Below are 18,281 nucleotides of genomic sequence, written 5' to 3'. Positions count from 1 at the left end.
TTTAGCCATTCTTGCTGGACCTGTTTTTTATTTTATTTTATTTTATTTTATTGAGGTTTAATTTAAATGGAGAGCAGAAGCAGTTAAGTGCCCTTCACTGCTGAGCTGGTCTCTGCAGTCCTAAAGTGGCCATTTAAAAGACTTTAACCCACAGAGACACATAAATGAACCTTGACCTTGTTCTCTAAGTAGTCAAAGTCCTGAAAAGAAAAGCAGCAGAAAGAAAGCATAAGCAATTATCTTAGTAAAGCATAGAGCCTTGGTAATTTAAAACGTACATTCATTTCCCCGTGGGGACCCAGTGTGCAATGTTTGCTAACAGTTGCCTTTTTGTAGCGCATGCAGCCTGTTGCCTGTATGGATTGCCCTAAGAGACCTTGGAGACAGTTTTCAGGCAGTCGCAATTTTCTGATCTCAATGCTGCCCCGACCCAGGCTCCAGCTAGGGATGTGTGGCGCCTTTGCGAAGCCCCAGGGAACAGTAACCAGGGTTCTCACTGGCATCTGCACCAAGCTGCAGAATACGGAACATGTGACTGAGGCTCCTGGGAGAGTTCAAGCTCCCAGGCCGCCCGAAGACCCACATCTCAAAGAAGCAGGCTTCACTAGGTTTCACGCGGGTGAATGTTAAGACATGGTCTCTGAGAAGCAGCTCATCTCTAATGGCTGTGGGGTCAAATACATCCCCCATTCGTGGTCTCCTAGACAAGAGTCAGGCCCTGCATTCCTGATGTTCCACGTGTTCTCCTGAACCCTGCCAAATCACGTGAGTAATAAGTCTCAAATCCAGCCTGAAAACAAATGTACATACACCATATATGTTACGAATTACCCCATTAGCAAAGTTAGTCATCTGAACTCTGACAAAAGTATATGGATATTTCATGTGGACAAAGCAGAGAAATGTTGCAGAGTTTTCTCTGTCCAATCACATTAGGGCAGTGGGAGGCTTGTGATTGGACAGGAGGAGGGAGGTGGAGCGAGGAGTTGAGACAGAGAGGTCAGAGGAGAGGGAGAACCAGAAAGGAGGCTGTCTTAGGTGTTATCAAAAGATTAGAATAATTGTGTTAGAGCTTTATCAGTATCATTTGTCTCTGAAATTATTGTACTGGCATCTTGTAAATTGTGTTATTATTGATACATAAATCTGATTGGCTAATTAATCATTAAGAGTCTTGATTCTACCGAGTAGTTAGGTAGATGGTTAACCAGGGTTGAGTGGGGTGTTTCGTGAAAGTGAGAGGAACTCAGGGGTCCCATTGGAGAGGTGGCCTGGTGGGAGCCATGTGACCTAGCAGAGCTGTCGAGTTGGCGGTCCAAGAGACCTAGTGAGTGAGATCTCCTAGTGCAGGGGCTAGCTCTAGATATTTCCTGCAACAGAGAAATCCTTCAGAAGTATCTCTCCACACAGGTGACAGGCCAGTCATCTTTTAAATGTTGGTCTCAAGCTTGCCCGGCTAGGACAACTTAGTCCTCTTTGAGTGAGAGCCACAGGCAGCCCCTGCCACCCCATGAGGCGCTGGGGTCTGTCCACCTTTCCAGCAACATTTCAGTTTTTTCTGTCTCTTTCTTTTGGAAGCTGCCAGAGCCTGAGTCGCTGCTCTCTGGTACTTTGGCTTCCTTGCTCTTTCTCTAACGCTCCCTGCCTGCCACGTGGCCACATGGTCACTGGTCTGTCACGTGGCTGTCTGCCTGTCTGCCACTGGCCAACCTCCATGCCAGTGTCACGCAGACCAAATGACTTTCCCTTCCCTCTCTTCCTTCTCCAGGCCACTGCCAGGATTTACTCTCTGCCCACTCTGGGGCTTTTCTTTTAAAGTCTTAATAAAATTATCCTTGAGCTTCAAAAAAATTTTTTTTATTAAAGATAGATATGAGCTATGCACCTTGAAAATCCTATAACAAGATATTCTTAGGCTCAGTTTCCAGGATTTAACAGCTGGGAGTGTCTGACTCTGCCACACCCTTCTCCACCCTGGTGACTGTGAATTACATCAGATTGAGTTGGACCGCCCACCAGCAAGGGGGAGACACAGTTTCCACCTGCATGGGACAGCAGTGCAGTGACCTCCTCACTCTGCTGTGCTCACTCTTGGTGGTTGGCTTTGCTGCTCGCCTTTTAAAAAAATAAGACATTACCTTGCCCAGTTACTTTGGTTTGGACATCTGTCACTAACTGTCTTCCAGTCAACATAGTCTGGCCTGACTGAGGTAATGTCCCAGCTAACCAGTTTGGGTTTTGGTTCTTTTCAGTCCCAAATTTACAGCTGACTATTAAATTTCTATATTTTCATTAGACTTCCCACACCCAAGGAAGCACTGTTCTTGTATGTTAGAACTCAGACCAGACACTACTCAGGTCTTGCCCATGTGTTTCCCAGCTCCCACATAGCGGCTTCTGCATACTAGCCCCAGGTTGACAGTCACCAAGCTGTCGGGGGTTACCTGTAACACGCCAAATCTGGTGGGCACACATTAACTAAATGGATCTCCTTTTTCCTACTTTCATAAATGCCTTTCTCAAATACAAAGCTCTCTCTCTTTCCCCTGGCTGCCCAGGAATCAGAGCCAGCCTGTTTATAGCTGTGAGCCATGGGTGAGTCACCAACCATGGGACATGGAACCTTCTCCCATCCCAAGAAAACTAAGGAAGGCCCTGTTCTTCCACCTGGGCTGGAGTACTCCTCAGAGTGCACAGGCACACACGTGCGCACGTGCCCCTGCCCCCACACCAGCCATCTGTCTGTCACTGGGGTTGAATTATCCTCAAAGCCTTTGCCATGCTGTCTCCTGTACCATTTACAAATCTTCTAACAAACCTCTTACCCAAACATCAACCTGCCTCAGCGTCCCCTTGAACCCCAAACCCAAGACTTTTCTCTATATGTCTTAATGTAGCCCCCAAACCACTCCTAAGCGTTTGGGTTCGAGAATGAATGCACCTCACACACATTTCAAATTAACTATGCCAAGAATAGTAGTTTTACAGTTCAGTGAGTTTGAAAATATTCAAGAGGCTGCAGAGATGAGAGGGACTACTGGTTATCGGGGTGCTCGCTCGTCTTTCAGTGGACCCAACTTCCGGGCCCTGCATCCATACAGGGTGCCACAAAACCACCTCCATCTTCAGCTTCAGGGAGTCCCAGTGCCTTCTTCTGAACTCCATGGTTGCCCACACACCCACAGCACAGACATACACACATGTACATGAATAAAAACAATTATTTTTAAAAACTCCAAACTGAAGTGACCAGAGGTTTGCAACGCAGTTGTTTTCAGAAATACTAGGAGCAATTTAATGTTTGCCCCAATGCAAATTAGTGAGCTCTCCTACCTTTAGAAAAGATAAGTCCACTAGAATTCTCCCTGGGCAGCATCAGCTGATATAGACGTATTGTTTCCCATGGTTACAGAAACACAATAGAGAGCACAACACCCTTGTTTCTTTGTCTCAAGTGGTTCAACAGAATCCCAAGGGTTCAACAGAGTAGAGCCCCAAAATATCAACACATTTCAATATTCCCTGTAGTGTGGTAGTAATGTTTTGTGCTGGAATAGCTCAAGAGGACTCCTAATTTGCTCAAAAGAGCTGCCAAATTAACAAGACCATTATACACAGAACACAGTAGCCCAAAGATCTCTGCAAGACCTCAGTGACACGGAATTCCTAAAGACAAAACAGAGGCTGGAATGGTACCAAAACAAAGAAACAAACAAAAAGAAAGCAAAACCAAATAGCTCGAAGGGGACCCCAAACTATAAGAAGACAGACACCTGAGGGGCACCCACCATGGAGTAGCTTACTAAAGGTCAGACTTTCTCAAGCATACAAAACAAAGTCCAAACATCTTCTTCTCTGCTTTACCAAAATGGGGGTGGGGGATGGTGTGCCTGAGAGGGGATAAAGCGGGATGCTGGGTTGGACTGGTTAATGTTTCTTCTCCGTCTGGGGTCAGTGCCTAATGCTCACAATATGTCTTTACCCCCAGCCATGGCTTATCAGAGCCTGAGCCCTGGAAGCCCTAAAACCTGGGCTTGGCCATCCACCCTCCACAGGCCAATTAAACTCACAAGGAACAGTGAAAAGCAGAAAAGGGAAGTTGATTCAGCGAGGCCACATTAGGAAGAAGAGCAAAGAGTTCCAGCAACACCCACATCTATTTTTGGGGTCCTGATGTGAGGTTCAGACTTAACTAGAGAAGTCCCGGCCAAGATACTGTCCCATCCATCGCTGTCAAATCATTGTCTCCAATCTCTCCTGCAAGATGGTCTGACAAGTTCTCAGAATCATGTGAGATCGCTTTCCCCAAACCACGTTCCTCCTCTGCCTGGCACCAGACTTCAGTCTTCCTTCTTTGTTCGTATCAGGAAGATCACACAGCCACAAGGAGGGCTGGATCAAGAGAGAGGCTGTTTGTGTTCTGTGCAGCGCTGGGGACATCAGGGAGGCTACGCACGATGCTTGGAGCCCGGTGAACCCTTGATGGCAGGTATAGAGAGACATGGCTGGCACCACGCTGCTTCATGCTGAACTTTGGTTTGCTCTGGTCTGATCATTCCTCACTATGTCCCCATTCCTCCTTGTGAAGAGGAATATTCATTATGTGCTATTGTGTACTAAAAGCTTGTAACTTTTATTATTATTATTATTATTATTATTATTACATAGGAGAAACTCTAGACTTTTGAAAAGTGTTGGGACTCTTACAGACTATAGGGACGTTTAGTGACAGGTGGAATTCATCTTATAAAATGGCTTTGCGATTATAGGGACAAAAGATGGGAAGTTTTGGCTTACAAGTAATGCATCTGGGTGTCATAGTGTCAAGGGCTGGACTTGTAATGGCTGACACTGAACTTGACGAGGTCTAGAATCCCTTAGGGGCGAATCTCTGAACATGTTCATAAGAGAGTTTTTAGATTGGATTAACTGGGGTGGTTTGAATGAAAAATATCCCCCCCTAGGACTAGGTGTTAGAATACTCGGTCTCCAGTTGCAGGTGCTGTTTGCAGTGGATTAGGAGGTGTGGCCTTGGTAGAGGAAATATGTCACGGCTGGGGATGAGACAGGCTTTGATGTTTAAAAGCCACTCTCCCTTCCCAGTTCTCTCCTTACCCCCTTCTGATTGCAGTGAGGTGAGTCCTTGGTTCTCAGCTTTCAACTCTGGCTGCCAAGACTGCTGCCTGCTGCCATACTGTCTCCACCATTATGGACCCTAAACCTCTGGAACCATAAGCCTCAATAAATCCTTCCTTCTAAAAGTTCCCTTGGTCATGGTGTTTTACCACAGCAATAGAAAAGTAGCTGATACGAATAGGAAGACCTGCTCTAAATGTGGGCGGCACCATCCACAGAGTCCTGGTCTTAGTACTAGCGCAAAGCAAGAGGCGCACAGCACCTAGCTCCTGCTCTTCTTGACAGACCATGCAGTGGGGCTGGCCTCCTCTGCAGCCTCTATAAGCTCATCCCCTTGACCTGTACGCCCTTCCTCCCTTAAGTTGTTTTTGTTAAGTATTTGAACACGACAACGAAAAAAGTGACTCACAGACTGCATGAGCCAGCAATTCCTTTGGGCAGCCCCAAGAGAGTTAAAAACACATTCGCACAAAAACCTGTGCATGTTTCTGTTCCGTTCATAGCATTATGGGTTTGTTTGTTTTTTGTTTTTTTTTTTTTTTGGCAGTAAAAAAATTGAACATGGGGCCTTATGTATGCAGGATGTCAAGGCTCCTTCCTTACATATGCTAGCTGTCAAGGTTGGTTTTTGTGAACTTGACACAAACCTAGACATGCATGGAGAGAAGGAATCTCAACTGAAGACTCCCCTCCATTGGAGTGACCTGTAGGCGTGGCTGTGGGACATTTTCTTAACTGCTAGCTGATGGAGGAGGGCCCAGCCCACTGGGGGAAGTGCTTTGCTTGCCAGTGGGCTATATAAGAAGGCAGTTGAACAAACCATGGAAGCAACCAGTAAGCAGTGTCCCCCTCAACAACCCCCCCTTATTTGTTTCTATTCCTGCCTCAAGTTCCTCCCTTGACTTCCCTTTCCTCCTCGAAGTTGTAATGGTGTTTACCACAGCACAGCAAACCAACCAGGACATGAAGCCAGCACGGTCCCACTGACCTATAGCCCCACAAAATGGAATATTACTCAGACATAAAACGGGATGAGGTTCTGAAACGGAACCCAGGGCCTGGAGCACATTAGGTAAGTATTCTGCTAGTCGGCTGTATCCGTGGGCCATTAGCCTAGAAATGTAAGGGCCTAGGCACTCGTTCCCTATACACACATGTGAGGAGCGGGTGTGGCGGCAGTCCCAAAGGCGCCAGGGACTGCAGCTAAGTCGTATGACTTGCACCTGACTTCCTCATATAAGCCACAAACATCTTGAGAGCTGCACAGGTGTACCAGGATACTGGTGAATCCATTTTGATGGAGATATGCCCCTGCTGCCCTGATTAGCTGAAGCTGCATGCCTGGTGAGGTGGCGTGGCCTGCTGTGCGTGGATGGGAACTGAGAGTATAAAAGAGTGAGAGGCCCAGGGTTCGGGGGAGATATAAACAAGGGAGATATATGGAGAAAGAAGAAACAGGACTGAATAAACGTGTGCAGAAGGATCCTGTTGCAGCGTCGTTCTTCCTGGCCAGTTGGGCTCGCGCAAGAAATGGTGCCGAAACCTGGGACAAGAAACATCTTCAGGCACAAGCGAAGATCCCCCTGCTACAGGGAGGATTCAGAACTGCATCACGGGGAAGGAGTGGTTAATAAAAGTTCCCGTAAAACAGACTGTTGAGAAGGATCCGGCGTGGATTCAGAACTCTTCAGCTGGGGAACGGTACTGATGAAGAGAAAGAAGAAGGATGAAGACTGAATAAACTGCTGTTAGAAGGACTGGTGGTCGTGTCGTTCTTGCTGGTCGAGAGTGGACGCGACAATTGGTGGCCCGTATGGGGAACCGACTCCCCCACCGAGTTCAGAACTTTCAGCAGTCAGTGTTTGCCAGCAGGGTAAGTTCACGGTAAGTGAAACTTGCGACCCCAGGAGTTTGGGAAGGACCTCGGATAAAATAGAGGCGAATATAAAGTTGCCAGGAAGCAGGCACAAGGTAATGATAGGTTCACGGTTTTGGGACAAGATAAGGTTCCTGGTTTTGGGACAAGTTAAGGAACTATGATAACCTCAGTGTAGTGATCAATAGATCCTCGCTGTGTAGTTATGCTTTTTTCTCCCATTGACCCTTTGTGGGTAGGTCTGATAGTTTTGGTCTTGTTTGTTCTGATATATGGACTCTGTTACTGTTTGAAACTGTGTGTAGAGGCAGTCAAGACAGGTCAGAAAATCCTTACAAATCAACAAGAGAGTATGTCGGAAGAGGAGAAGGGCTTAAAAAGAAAAAAGAAAAAGAAAGACACAGTGTTATCAGGTGGACAGAAAGGACAAAATAAAAGAGCCGAGGCGGAGGAGGAAGGCGAATTAGCTTCTGCTCCCCCTCCCTATGCCTCCTCGGCAGCCGTCTATGGGCGGACCTTCTGTCCGGAGGTCTGGAAAGAGGTTAGATTCTCCTTGCTGGGATGTCCTATTTTCACTGACCAAGCAGGGCAGAGATATCATGAGCCTCTAGATTTTAAGGTAATTAAGAATTTGGCTGAGTCCATGCAGACATACGGCCTGAGTGCCTCCTATACTGTGGCTCAAGTAGAGGCCTTGAATAGACACTGCATGACGCTGTCTGGGCAGGCTTGGTGAAGGCATGCCTTTCACCTGGGCAGTATTTAGATTGGAAAGCCTTCCTTATTGAATTTACAAATGAACAGGCAGTGGCTAACGTTGCTGCAGGAAATCCAGCATGGGATAGGGATATGCTGCTTGGTCAAGGTCGATTTGCACAACAACAAACAGGATATCCACTATATGTGTTTGAGCAGGTGAATCAGATTGCCATAAGGGCGTGGAAATCATTGCCCAACAGAGGGGAAGCTAGTGAAAACTTGACTCTCATATTGACTCCCCAGATGGATACACAGGTGATTGAGGTTATGGTCTCATCACACAAGGTATTGTGTCCATCCCCACTGGGGATCGACCAGATCTGGTGTTGACATGGGCGAGAGGGTCTGTGTGTTTCCACAGGACCAGACGGAACCTCTTTGGATGCCGGAGAGATTGGTGAGACGCTGCAAGAATGAGGCTCCTGATCCAGTTGCCCCTGTGGATGTGGTGGATGATCCCACAAGCACAAAGGATGGAGCCGAGATGGGAGATCCTTCCGGTGTTCCAGAAGCTGATACCAGCTCGACATGACATTCAAATTTTCCCATGCCTTTTTGATCCCTGAATTCCCCTTAAAGAGATAGCCCCTCTGGCTATCTATCCCTTGCTTCAGGGAAGATGAGCGGGGATGAGAGCCCTGGGATGTATGCTTGTTATAGTGTGTGTGTTTTGTGTTTGGCACATGTGTTAGGTGCAGAGTGTGCGGGCCCGCACTTTCGCCATGGTAGCGTAGGCTTTTGCTGCAGTGGAGGCGGGACAATCTCCTCAGATTTGGTTTGCTGCTCTAAAAGAAATTATGCTGCGTTATGCCATGGGGTGCAAGGCTAAGCACTACACAGAGGATAGCTTGCTGTTGGCATCCTGTGGAAGGCATGTCTGATTGCATGAAGGTTCAGTGTCCTAGTTCCCTTCCCCCAGGAAAAATGACACGGGGGCTGGCCAAGACCTCTCTGGGTGATGAGCCCAAGGGATGGTTTTGTGTAGGGCCCCTATGCTTGCACACTGGGGATCAGACCTCTACCTTCACCCATGAGGCTTGCTTGCAGCAATTAAGATCTGGCCATAGATTAATCAATATCCTGGCCTTTTGATGCACCTGCCGCAAGCAAAACACAATCTCCCCAGGTGTGGCTTGGCATGATAGGGAGGTAGTCAGTGATAAGACTCCCTGGGCATGTCACCAACCTAAGACAGGGATCAAACCAATGCTGTTTGTCTCCCAAGGACGGGTCAGGGGCATGGCTGCGGGGGGCTATCTACAGACATTCTCTCTGCCAAAAAAGAAAAAAGGGGGAGATGTGAGGAGCAGGTGTGGTGGCAGTCCCAAAGGCGCCAGGGACTGCAGCTAAGTCGTATGACTTGCACCTGACTTCCTCATATAAGCCACAAACATCTTGAGAGCTGCACAGGTGTACCAGGATACTGGTGAATCCATTTTGATGGAGATATGCCCCTGCTGCCCTGATTAGCTGAAGCTGCGTGCCTGGTGAGGTGGCGTGGCCTGCTGTGCGTGGATGGGAACTGAGTATAAAAGAGTGAGAGGCCCAGGGTTCGAGGGAGATATAAACAAGGGAGATATAAACAAGAAGAAACAGGACTGAATAAACGTGTGCAGAAGGATCCTGTTGCAGCGTCGTTCTTCCTGGCCAGTTGGGCGCACGCAAGAGACACATATACAAACATACACACTCACACAAACAAACTCACACATATACTCAAATTCACTGACACACACACATTCATGCTAATACACTCAGACACACTAACACTCATTTTATCTCAATAAGAAAGAATGCACAGAGGAGCCCTCACATCTGAGCTAGAAATTGCTAGTCTTAAGGAAGGTATCAAGTGTTCAAGCAAGAGCTGGGAGTCACCCAAGTCCCAACTGTCACCTGATAATCGAGGTAAGGAACACAGCAGTCAGTCAGGCCGAAGCCTCTGTGTTGCTAAGAGAGGACAAAGAAAAGTCCATTGCTTTTCCAGAGGCTTGTCGCAGACCAAGAGCAGAGGCATCTATGTGACTGAGACCCCGCTCCCTGCATCATGAGGACAAGGCGTCGATGGAGGGAGACCCACGAGTCAATCTCAGAATACTTAACGGGACCCAAGGATAGAAAGACACCAGTCAGAACAAAGGAACCACACACAGGCTCACCTGTCATCAGGAGAATGTGTGCCAAAACAGGACAACCTTTCCCTCCTATTGAGCTGCTGGGAAGGGCTTTTAAGACAGAAAGTTGAGGGACACTGAGTGCTATCATTGTGCAGAAGGCAGGAATGAACACTGGTAGAGCCACTTTGGGAGGCAACTTGCCAGCGTCTGTTCAAGGGAGGTGCCTCCCTCAGCAAGTCCTGTGCCCAGGTCTCATTGCAGACACACTCCCGAGTGTACAGGGAATTCAGTGTTCTGATGGAACCCCACATGCTGTGGTGAAAGGTGGGGAGAGGCCTTGGTGTTTGTGAACGTTTGGACCTCTAAAGTGCCTCTATTCAGAGGTGGTAGGGTGGCGTTCAGCTGTAACCCTGCACGTGGGAGGCGGAGGCAAGAGGATTAGTCGTTCATAGGTTAGAGGTTTGTATTAGAGGCTCATAACAAGTTTGAAGCCAGCCAGGCTACAAGAGACCATATCCTATCCCCCAACACTGCTCCCCCTGCCCCAAAAGGCTCAGTACCAATGTTCTCTAAGATGAGTAGTTCTGGGTATAAAATGAAGAGAACTACAAGACATATGATTCTATTTAAAGGGCAAATCCAAGGAGTACATGCTGTTTGTCATTCATGATAATAAGATTTCACGTGTGCTGGGGCCCTTGAGCACCCCACCTAGCAGGTGAGGCACTAAATCAATAAAGAAAAAGACTTTTTGTTGTTCTTGTTGTTGTTGTTGGTTTTGTCTGTCCCTCTGCGCCATCGCTCCAGGCTCACTCCCACACTTGGTCTTATCTTGTTTTGTGAAGTCTTATTTCTCAGGTAAAGAAAATGAAATAAGACCGTATGTGGGAGTTGGCCTGGAGAGATGGCTCAGCCATTACGACACTGGCTGCTCTTCCAGAGGAAGAGTTTCCAGCACTCACTCTGGTCCATAACCATCGAATAACTCCAGTCCCAGGGGACCCGACGTCCTCTTCTGGCCTTTAAGGGCGACAGGCATGCACATGAGGCACAGCCATACATGCAGACAAAATACATAGACAATAACAAAAAGAGTTTATTTGAAGACAAAGAGCCTGTGTCTGTCAGACAGAAGCTGTTTTGTTTCCAGAGGGAAATTTTTAAACAGTGGAAAGACTCACAGAGGATTTCTTCTTCAGGTTCTATTTCTGGCTGTGTTCAGAGAGTAATAACAACTTTATTTGATGTTTCCTTCAGAGAACAGAGGTGACTGTCATGCCTCAAATAAGGAAGGGAAAGTCGGTGCTGTAGGATGGCACACCCTTATAATCAGAACACTTGGAAGGTAGAGGCCAGAAGAACAAGAGTTCAAGGTCAGTCTTAGTTACACAGCAAGTTGTAGCCAGCCTGGGCTACACGAGACCCTGCCTCAAAGAACCAAAACACAGGCTGTTGGAACGGCTCTGCTGAAAAGGCGCTCCTGCCACGCCTGACAACCTGAGTCCAATCCCTTATTTTTAGCCAAGAATATCCCTAAAATAATTTTTTTTTTTTTGGCAGACAGGTTACCATGTGAGCCAGGCCGACTTTGAACTTATTTTATAGACAATTATGACTTTGAACGATTTATCCTCTTGCCTCTACCTCCTGAGCACACACTCTAGCACACATCTGCATGCCTGGCTGCATACACTAGACTCTAAAAACATGCATCTGTATGTATGTGTCTAGAGAACACTGGACGAGTACTCCCGAGTCAGGGCTTGCTTGCATCTACAGAAGCAGACCGAGAACCAAAACTGAGGAAGGAGACAGAGAAGACCAACCAAGGGAACGAGCAGCAGGCATGGCGGCACACACCCATAATCCCAGCATAAAGGAGCTGCAGGTAGAATGATCAGGAGCTCCAGGTACTGACTGGCACTGACTATATCGTGAGTTCAAGGCCAGCCTGGGCTACAGAAGAGCCTACCTAACTCAAAGAAAGGAAAAATAAAAAGAGAGAGAGAAAAAAAAGGAGGAATAAAGATATTGAGTCTTATCTATAAATTTTAATTTTTTTCTTCACTCAAAAATCTTAAAACATAATTTACAGCTTTATTGTATCATGAACTCTATTTCACACACACACACACACACACACACACACACACACACACACACACTGAACACCCATAGTGAGATCAGATGTTCTGAGAATCTTCGGCTCCCTAACCAGTCTTTCCTCTCTGACCAGGCAGAGTCAGCCCTGGCCTGTCCATTATCCCTCATTGTTCTTCCCTCACTAGCCTTACCTGAGGTGTGCACTCGACAATAGATGCTTGGGGAGTTCACCCCTCTGAAATACACCCCACCAACTGTTCAGTGGCCTGTTGCTGCTGCTGCTTCTCTTCCTTCCTTCCTTCCTTCCTTCCTTCCTTCCTTCCTTCCTTCCTTCCTTCCTTCTTCTTTCTCCTCCTCCTCCTTCTTCTCCTTCTAGTTTTCAAGAATATTTTTTAAGGACTGGAGAGACAGCTCAGCAGTTCAGAGCACTTGTTGCTCTTGCAGAAGACCAGGGTTTGATTCTCAGGACCCACATGGCAGCTCCCATCCATCCACAACTCCAGTTCCAGGAGATTGACACTCTCTTCTGACATTCAAACACGCAGGGCACACGTGGTGCACAGACATAGATGCAAGCGAAGCATTCATACAAATAAAATAAACAGTCGAGCAGCACTTGGGAGGCAGAGGCAGGCAGACTTCTAAGTTCGAGGCCAGCCTGGTCTACAGAGTGAGTTCCAGGACAGCCAGGGATATGCAGAGAAACCCTGTCTCAAAAAACCAAAAACCAAAAAAAAAAAAAAAGCCAGCCCCTGTAGGCTCAAATATTTAAGAATTAGAAGGTTTAGAAGGTGGGCCTTGTTTGAGTGGGGTTGGTCTTATTGGAGGAAGTTTGTCACTAGGAGTGAGCTTTAAAGTTTCAAATTGTAAACGAACCCCCAATTAAATCCATATATATATACATATACATATGCATATGCATACACACACGCATACATACATACATACATACATACATACATGGATATGCTGGGGCACACACGTGAAGGAGTGTTTTCCTGAAGTAGACATACGTGAAAGACTAAGGCAGACCTGTGAAGCTAGAACTTGTGTAACTAGAACTCGATGGGCAGTGACAGGCTGAGCTAGGCTTGCTGGCACAGCTAGCTGTGCAATGCCTGTGGGTCTCGAGTCTTTGCTCATCTTCAATTTCCTGAGAGAGGCACAGCCAAGAACTTCTCCTGGTGTTCCTCCTGGTCCCTCCTGCTAACTGGTACCAAGGCTGAGGCCTGGCTGTCTCTGCCACCACTGTTGACTCGTGTTTGCTATCCTGACTCTAATGAATTGGACTGCTGGTGTATCCGTGAAGTGTTTGCAAGTAGGTCAAGCTATGGCTGCCTGCTGATCTGTGAACTGAACTGCTGATTTCCAGACAGCACAGATGGGAGTTGCTCCAAAGAACCTTTCTAGACAGGTCCACCTCCCCCTTATCCTTTCTTTCCTACTACCTCTGGTGGGTGGTGGGCTAAAAGGTAGTTAAAGCATTTAAGAACCATCACTGAAAATAGGTTTTGAAAAACTTAATTTACACACACATACACATCTATCCTTGGCCATAGAAATAGCAATAGACCAGTAACTAAGACACCATGTATAGAAGAAGACAGTACTTCACACCCTCCTCTCTCCCCGTCCTCCAGCTCTTACACTTCCTGCCCCTCCCCCATAATGCTCCCTGAGCCTCTGTGGGAAGGGTGATGTAGCTGTCTCATTTAGAGCTGAACTCTCAACTGTCACTCATTCTCTACACTCTGACCTCTTACCAGTCTCTGTAATAACTGCTGCCCACTGCAGGCTGAGAACAGCAGTAATTCATGGGTGTAATTATAGTTAGCAGTTTAACAGCATGTAGTAGTCTATGATCTCCCAAGCCATGGGCTTTTGATCTTTTATATTTTAGTTTAGTTTAATTATTTGTGTGAGTGTGTGTATGTGTGCACACGCACATGCGTGCGCATAGGTGTGCATGTGATCTGTGTGAGTGCAGGCACACAAGAGCACAACTTTTAGAAGTGGCTTCTCTTCCACCATGGATTCTAGAAATTGAACTCAGGTCTTTAGGCTTGTTCTACAAGCACCTTTACCAGCTAAGCCGTCTCACTAGTCCTGGCTTGTTCTTCCACTACATCTCTCTTAATTTTATAGTTTTCCATATGTTTACTACTTGATTTGTATTGTGGTTTTCCTAATGGCATATGGGGACCCAAGTTTAGAGCTCCCTGACTGTCCAGACATCCCAGGAAGCAGACAGTTAGCAACAGACAGTACAGTAAGACAGACGACAGAGTGCACCTAGCAAAGGAAGCAGGAAAGAGGCAGCAGACCCTCAGGGACCACCAGAACGGATGGACAGACATCAACAGCAGAGACAGACTCTTACACCTCATTGTAAACTTTCAGCAACTTTGGGGCTGGGTCAGGTTCTCCCTTCTTTATCATAGTTGACTACCCCTTCCACAACTGGTTCTAGTTTTCACCATATTTTCATGTCCACATTCAACCTATCAGGGCACCCTTAAATCTAAGCAGAGTGCATGTTTGAATATGCTTGGCCCATGGAAAATGCTATTAGGATGTGTGGCCTTGGCCTTGTTGGAGGAAGTGCATCACTGTGGGGGTGAACTTTGATGTTCTATGCCCAAGCTTCCTCCAATAGAGAAGAGAGCCTCCTCCTAGTTGACTGCAGAAGTGAGGAGTCAGTCTTCTGGCTGCCTTAGGATCAAGATGTAGAACTCTCAGCATTTCCAGCACCGTGCCTGCCTGGATGCTGCCATGCTTCCTGCCATGATGATAATAGACTGAACCTTGGAAACTGTTAGCCAACCCCAATCAAATGTCGGTCTTTATAATAGGCTTGCCTTGATCATGATGTCTCTTCATGGAAACCCCAACTAAGACAGTGCATTAGAATTTGAAGGAGGAGAAAGCCCTTAGCTTGCCCAGCTATCCTACCGGCCTGAACTCCCCCTCTATACTCCCAAGGGCTGGACAAGAATCCAGTCATAACTAACTGCCCCGATATATGATGTGGGAGGCAGAGGTAAGTGGTTCTCTGGGAGTTTAAAGCCAGACCTGGTCTGTTTAGTGCCATTCAGGGCTACATGGTGAGACCTGGTCTAAAGTTTTAAAATTAATAAATATAAATGAATATATGTACAGCTATACACTTAGAAATGGTAAATATGGTGAGCATTATGCATATTTTAAACACAGCCAGTGGTTCAGATACCTTAAATAAGGGACAACCCCTCTTTCCAGTTCTGCTAATTGAGGATCCTTATCTGCTCAGGCCAGGAAGACAAGAGCTTCCCATGGGCACTTTCAGCCAGGAGAGGCCTGGCATACAGATAGAAGAGAACACCGTCTCTCTATGATCAAATGAAGAAGGGTGACACTTCTCACCCTTGCCAGTGGGGGATAGGAGCAGGGGGCCAGTGTTTAACAGCTGGCTCCACCTGCCCATCATAATTTACGTGTAGCATCTGCTGATTTTCACTGTCCATCACAGCATCCCCCCATGGCCAGTTTGCCGGTTTGATGCACAGCACAGCACATCACTGTAACATTCCTGAAAACGGAACAATCTGGCTTTGGCTGCAGAGAGCGGTTCTTTGCAGTTTACCCCTGCTTCGGATGACACTCACAGGCAGAGTGGGAAATGGAGGCATGAGGTAGCTGGTAGGACCTGCAGTACTTTAGTCTCAGAGCTGAGGGGCAAGGCAGGGACTAGACCTGCTGTGTGTTGCCTACTTTCACCTGTTAGCAAGAGGAATCACTCAGACACAGGTGTAAGTAGGAGCTCTGTGAATGAGGCAGCCCTACCCCTTCTTCAGATCCCTCTCTGCATTGTGAGGAATGAAGAGAGCGCACACAGGGCCCGAATGCTGCGCATGTGAAGCATGTTCAACGCAGTGAGCCACCTCTGCTGCCTCCATCCACCGATGCAATGCATCGGTCCAGCGCCCAGGTAAACTGCTGCCCCTTCATCTCCACTCCTTGCGACTTGCAGACTCAAGTACCAGTGAAGGGGAAAAGGCACAAGTATCCTCTGAGCCCCTCAACAAAGTATTTTAGTTAGGGTTTTACTGCTGTGAAAAGTCACCATGACCCCAGCAACTCGTTTTTGGTTGGTTGGTTGGTTTGGTTGGTTGGTTGGTTGGTTTGGTTGGTTGGTTGGTTGGTTTGGTTGGTTGGTTGGTTGGTTGGTTTGGTTGGTTGGTTGGCTGGTTGGTTTGGTTGGTTGGTTGGTTGGTTGGTTTGGTTGGTTGGTTGTTTGGTCGGTTGGTTGGTTGGTTAGTTTGGTTGGTTGGTTAGTTTGGTTGGTTGGTTTGGTTGGTTGTTTGGTTGGTTGGTTTGGTTGGTTGATTTGGTTGGTTGGTTGGTTGGTTTGGTTGGTTGGTTGGTTGGTTTGGTTGGTTGATTGGTTGGTTGGTTTGGTTGGTTGGTTGGTTGGTTGGTTGTTTATTGCTTTCCCAGACAATGGTCCCCTCCCTGGCATCTTTGAGGATTTGCTTTACTAGGCTGATCTTCCCAGACCAAAACCCTCAGGACGCAGCATTAAAGCGGCACACACCAATTCACGTGACATCTGCTTTCCTAAATCAGCCTCACTTCCTGTCAGGATTGCCTCCCTACACCGTGGGCACATGCAACCCTGAGTGTTAGCAGGCCCTACGACAAAAACAGAGAGAGAAAGGAAACCACAAAGGAGGCACCCGGAACCTGTGACCTCAGCTCCCACAACAAACACCTGAAACACTGCACCACGCTTTCACATTAGGGTTCAGCTCACCAGAAAGAAATGGGCAAAAGGGTGGACATGTGGCTCACTTAGTAGATTGTTCTCTCAAATAGACTCAGTGCTAAGGGCGGGGGGGGGGTTATTTTTGGGTTTTTTTGAGACAGGATTTCTCTGTGTAGCCCTGGCTGTTCTCTCTGTAGACCAGACTGGTGTCAAAGTCAGAGATCTGCCTGCCTCTGCCTTCCAAATGCTGGGATTAAAGGTGTGAGCCACCTCTGCCTGACTGATGTTAGGTTTAACATTTAGCACTGCATAAACTAGGTGTGGTGGTGCATGGCTCTCATCCTTATCATACATATATACATACACACACATACACACACATATATATATGACATATATATTATGTATATATCATATATATGATAAAGATGAGGGACATATATATATATGTATGTATATGAATGATAAGAATGTATATGTGTGTGTGTGTGTATCACTAACATCAGAAAGGAATGTCAAGTACCATGGCTGGGGACAGCACTGAATCCAGAGGCAGCTGCCAAGGCGCTGTCAGCAAGCACTGTCCAGAGCTTCGCTTACCCAGAGTCTGAGAAAGAAAACCGTTAGAGCTACCAGACAGGACACTGGACAATAAATCCTCCTAAATAAAGTAGAAGCCTTAAGGGAATCTAAACAAAGAGCCGGAACCTACTCAACAATTCAGAAGCTCAGCCATTTGTCTGCTCCAAAAAATGTCTTCCCAGAGGGCCTCAAAACAGCACCTGCTGTAGCCTTGCTCCTGCTGTCACCACAGTCAGATGTGAAGACCCTATTGCTGAAAACGTAACACAGTGTGGGCAGTGTGGTCGCTAGAGAGATAGTTCTGGGTTATATAGAAAGCAGGTTGAGCAAGCCAGTAAGTGCTGTCCCCCTGTGATCTCTGCTTCAGTTCCTGCCTCCAGGTTCTGTAAGTCAGAAGTCTAAAGGAGGCCTCAGCCAGGGATGCAGCTCACGGCCTGGCCTCAGCCCCCAACTCATTGCCCTCATCTTCCTTCCGTCTTGCAAATCAGCAATGAGTCCTCATATGACTGCTTGTTTGTTCTTCTGCTTCCACTTGAGACCACTTAATATGCCCAGCAGAGCTGTGCACCTCTTTAATCCCAAGCATTCAGGTGGCAGAGGCAGGTGGATCTCAGAGTTTGAGACCAGCATGGTCTACAGATGTAAACAACACCGAGAGACAGGGTCCTCCTGGCTGGCACAGGCTTCGGCCTTTTCTTTCTCCCAGCATGAGATTCCTGGGGAAATTCCAGTTTCTTGGGGGACCATTTTTGCAGTCATTTCTGTAGCCAAAGGATATCTTCATTCCTACCAGGGCAGGAGAATAAAAACATTCAAACACATAAAATAAACAAACCCTTTGAAATTATTTTAAAATATTTTCAAAAACATATTTCTAATAAGAGATTAGTATCTGAAACAGTAACTAAAATCAAGATGATTAGAACAGAAGCAAAAGACCTAATAAACATTTCTTCAGAGAAGA

At 46.9% G+C, this 18,281-nt stretch overlaps 1 long non-coding RNA gene and 1 other non-coding gene across 3 annotated transcripts; both read left to right on the top strand.

The window, feature by feature from the left end:
* The first annotated feature begins 260 nt into the window (after positions 1–260).
* Positions 261–389, top strand: LOC115486330. The gene has a single exon (XR_003956577.1). It is a non-coding gene; the product is annotated as a small nucleolar RNA SNORA70 (small nucleolar RNA).
* A 123-nt stretch (positions 390–512) lies between these two features.
* Positions 513–5,264, top strand: Gm24175. Of its 2 annotated transcripts, XR_869428.2 has the most exons (3): positions 513–765; positions 3,989–4,489; positions 5,132–5,264. It is a non-coding gene; the product is annotated as a predicted gene, 24175 (long non-coding RNA). The 2 variants fall into 2 exon arrangements; XR_869427.2 differs by having other exon boundaries at positions 3,989–5,264.
* Positions 5,265–18,281: the final 13,017 nt, after the last annotated feature.

This window comes from Mus musculus, chromosome 6, assembly GCF_000001635.26.
Source record: "Mus musculus strain C57BL/6J chromosome 6, GRCm38.p6 C57BL/6J".
Taxonomy (NCBI): domain Eukaryota; kingdom Metazoa; phylum Chordata; class Mammalia; order Rodentia; family Muridae; genus Mus; species Mus musculus.
Note: the sequence above shows the minus strand (reverse complement) of the source record. Positions and strands in the feature narration are given on the sequence as shown.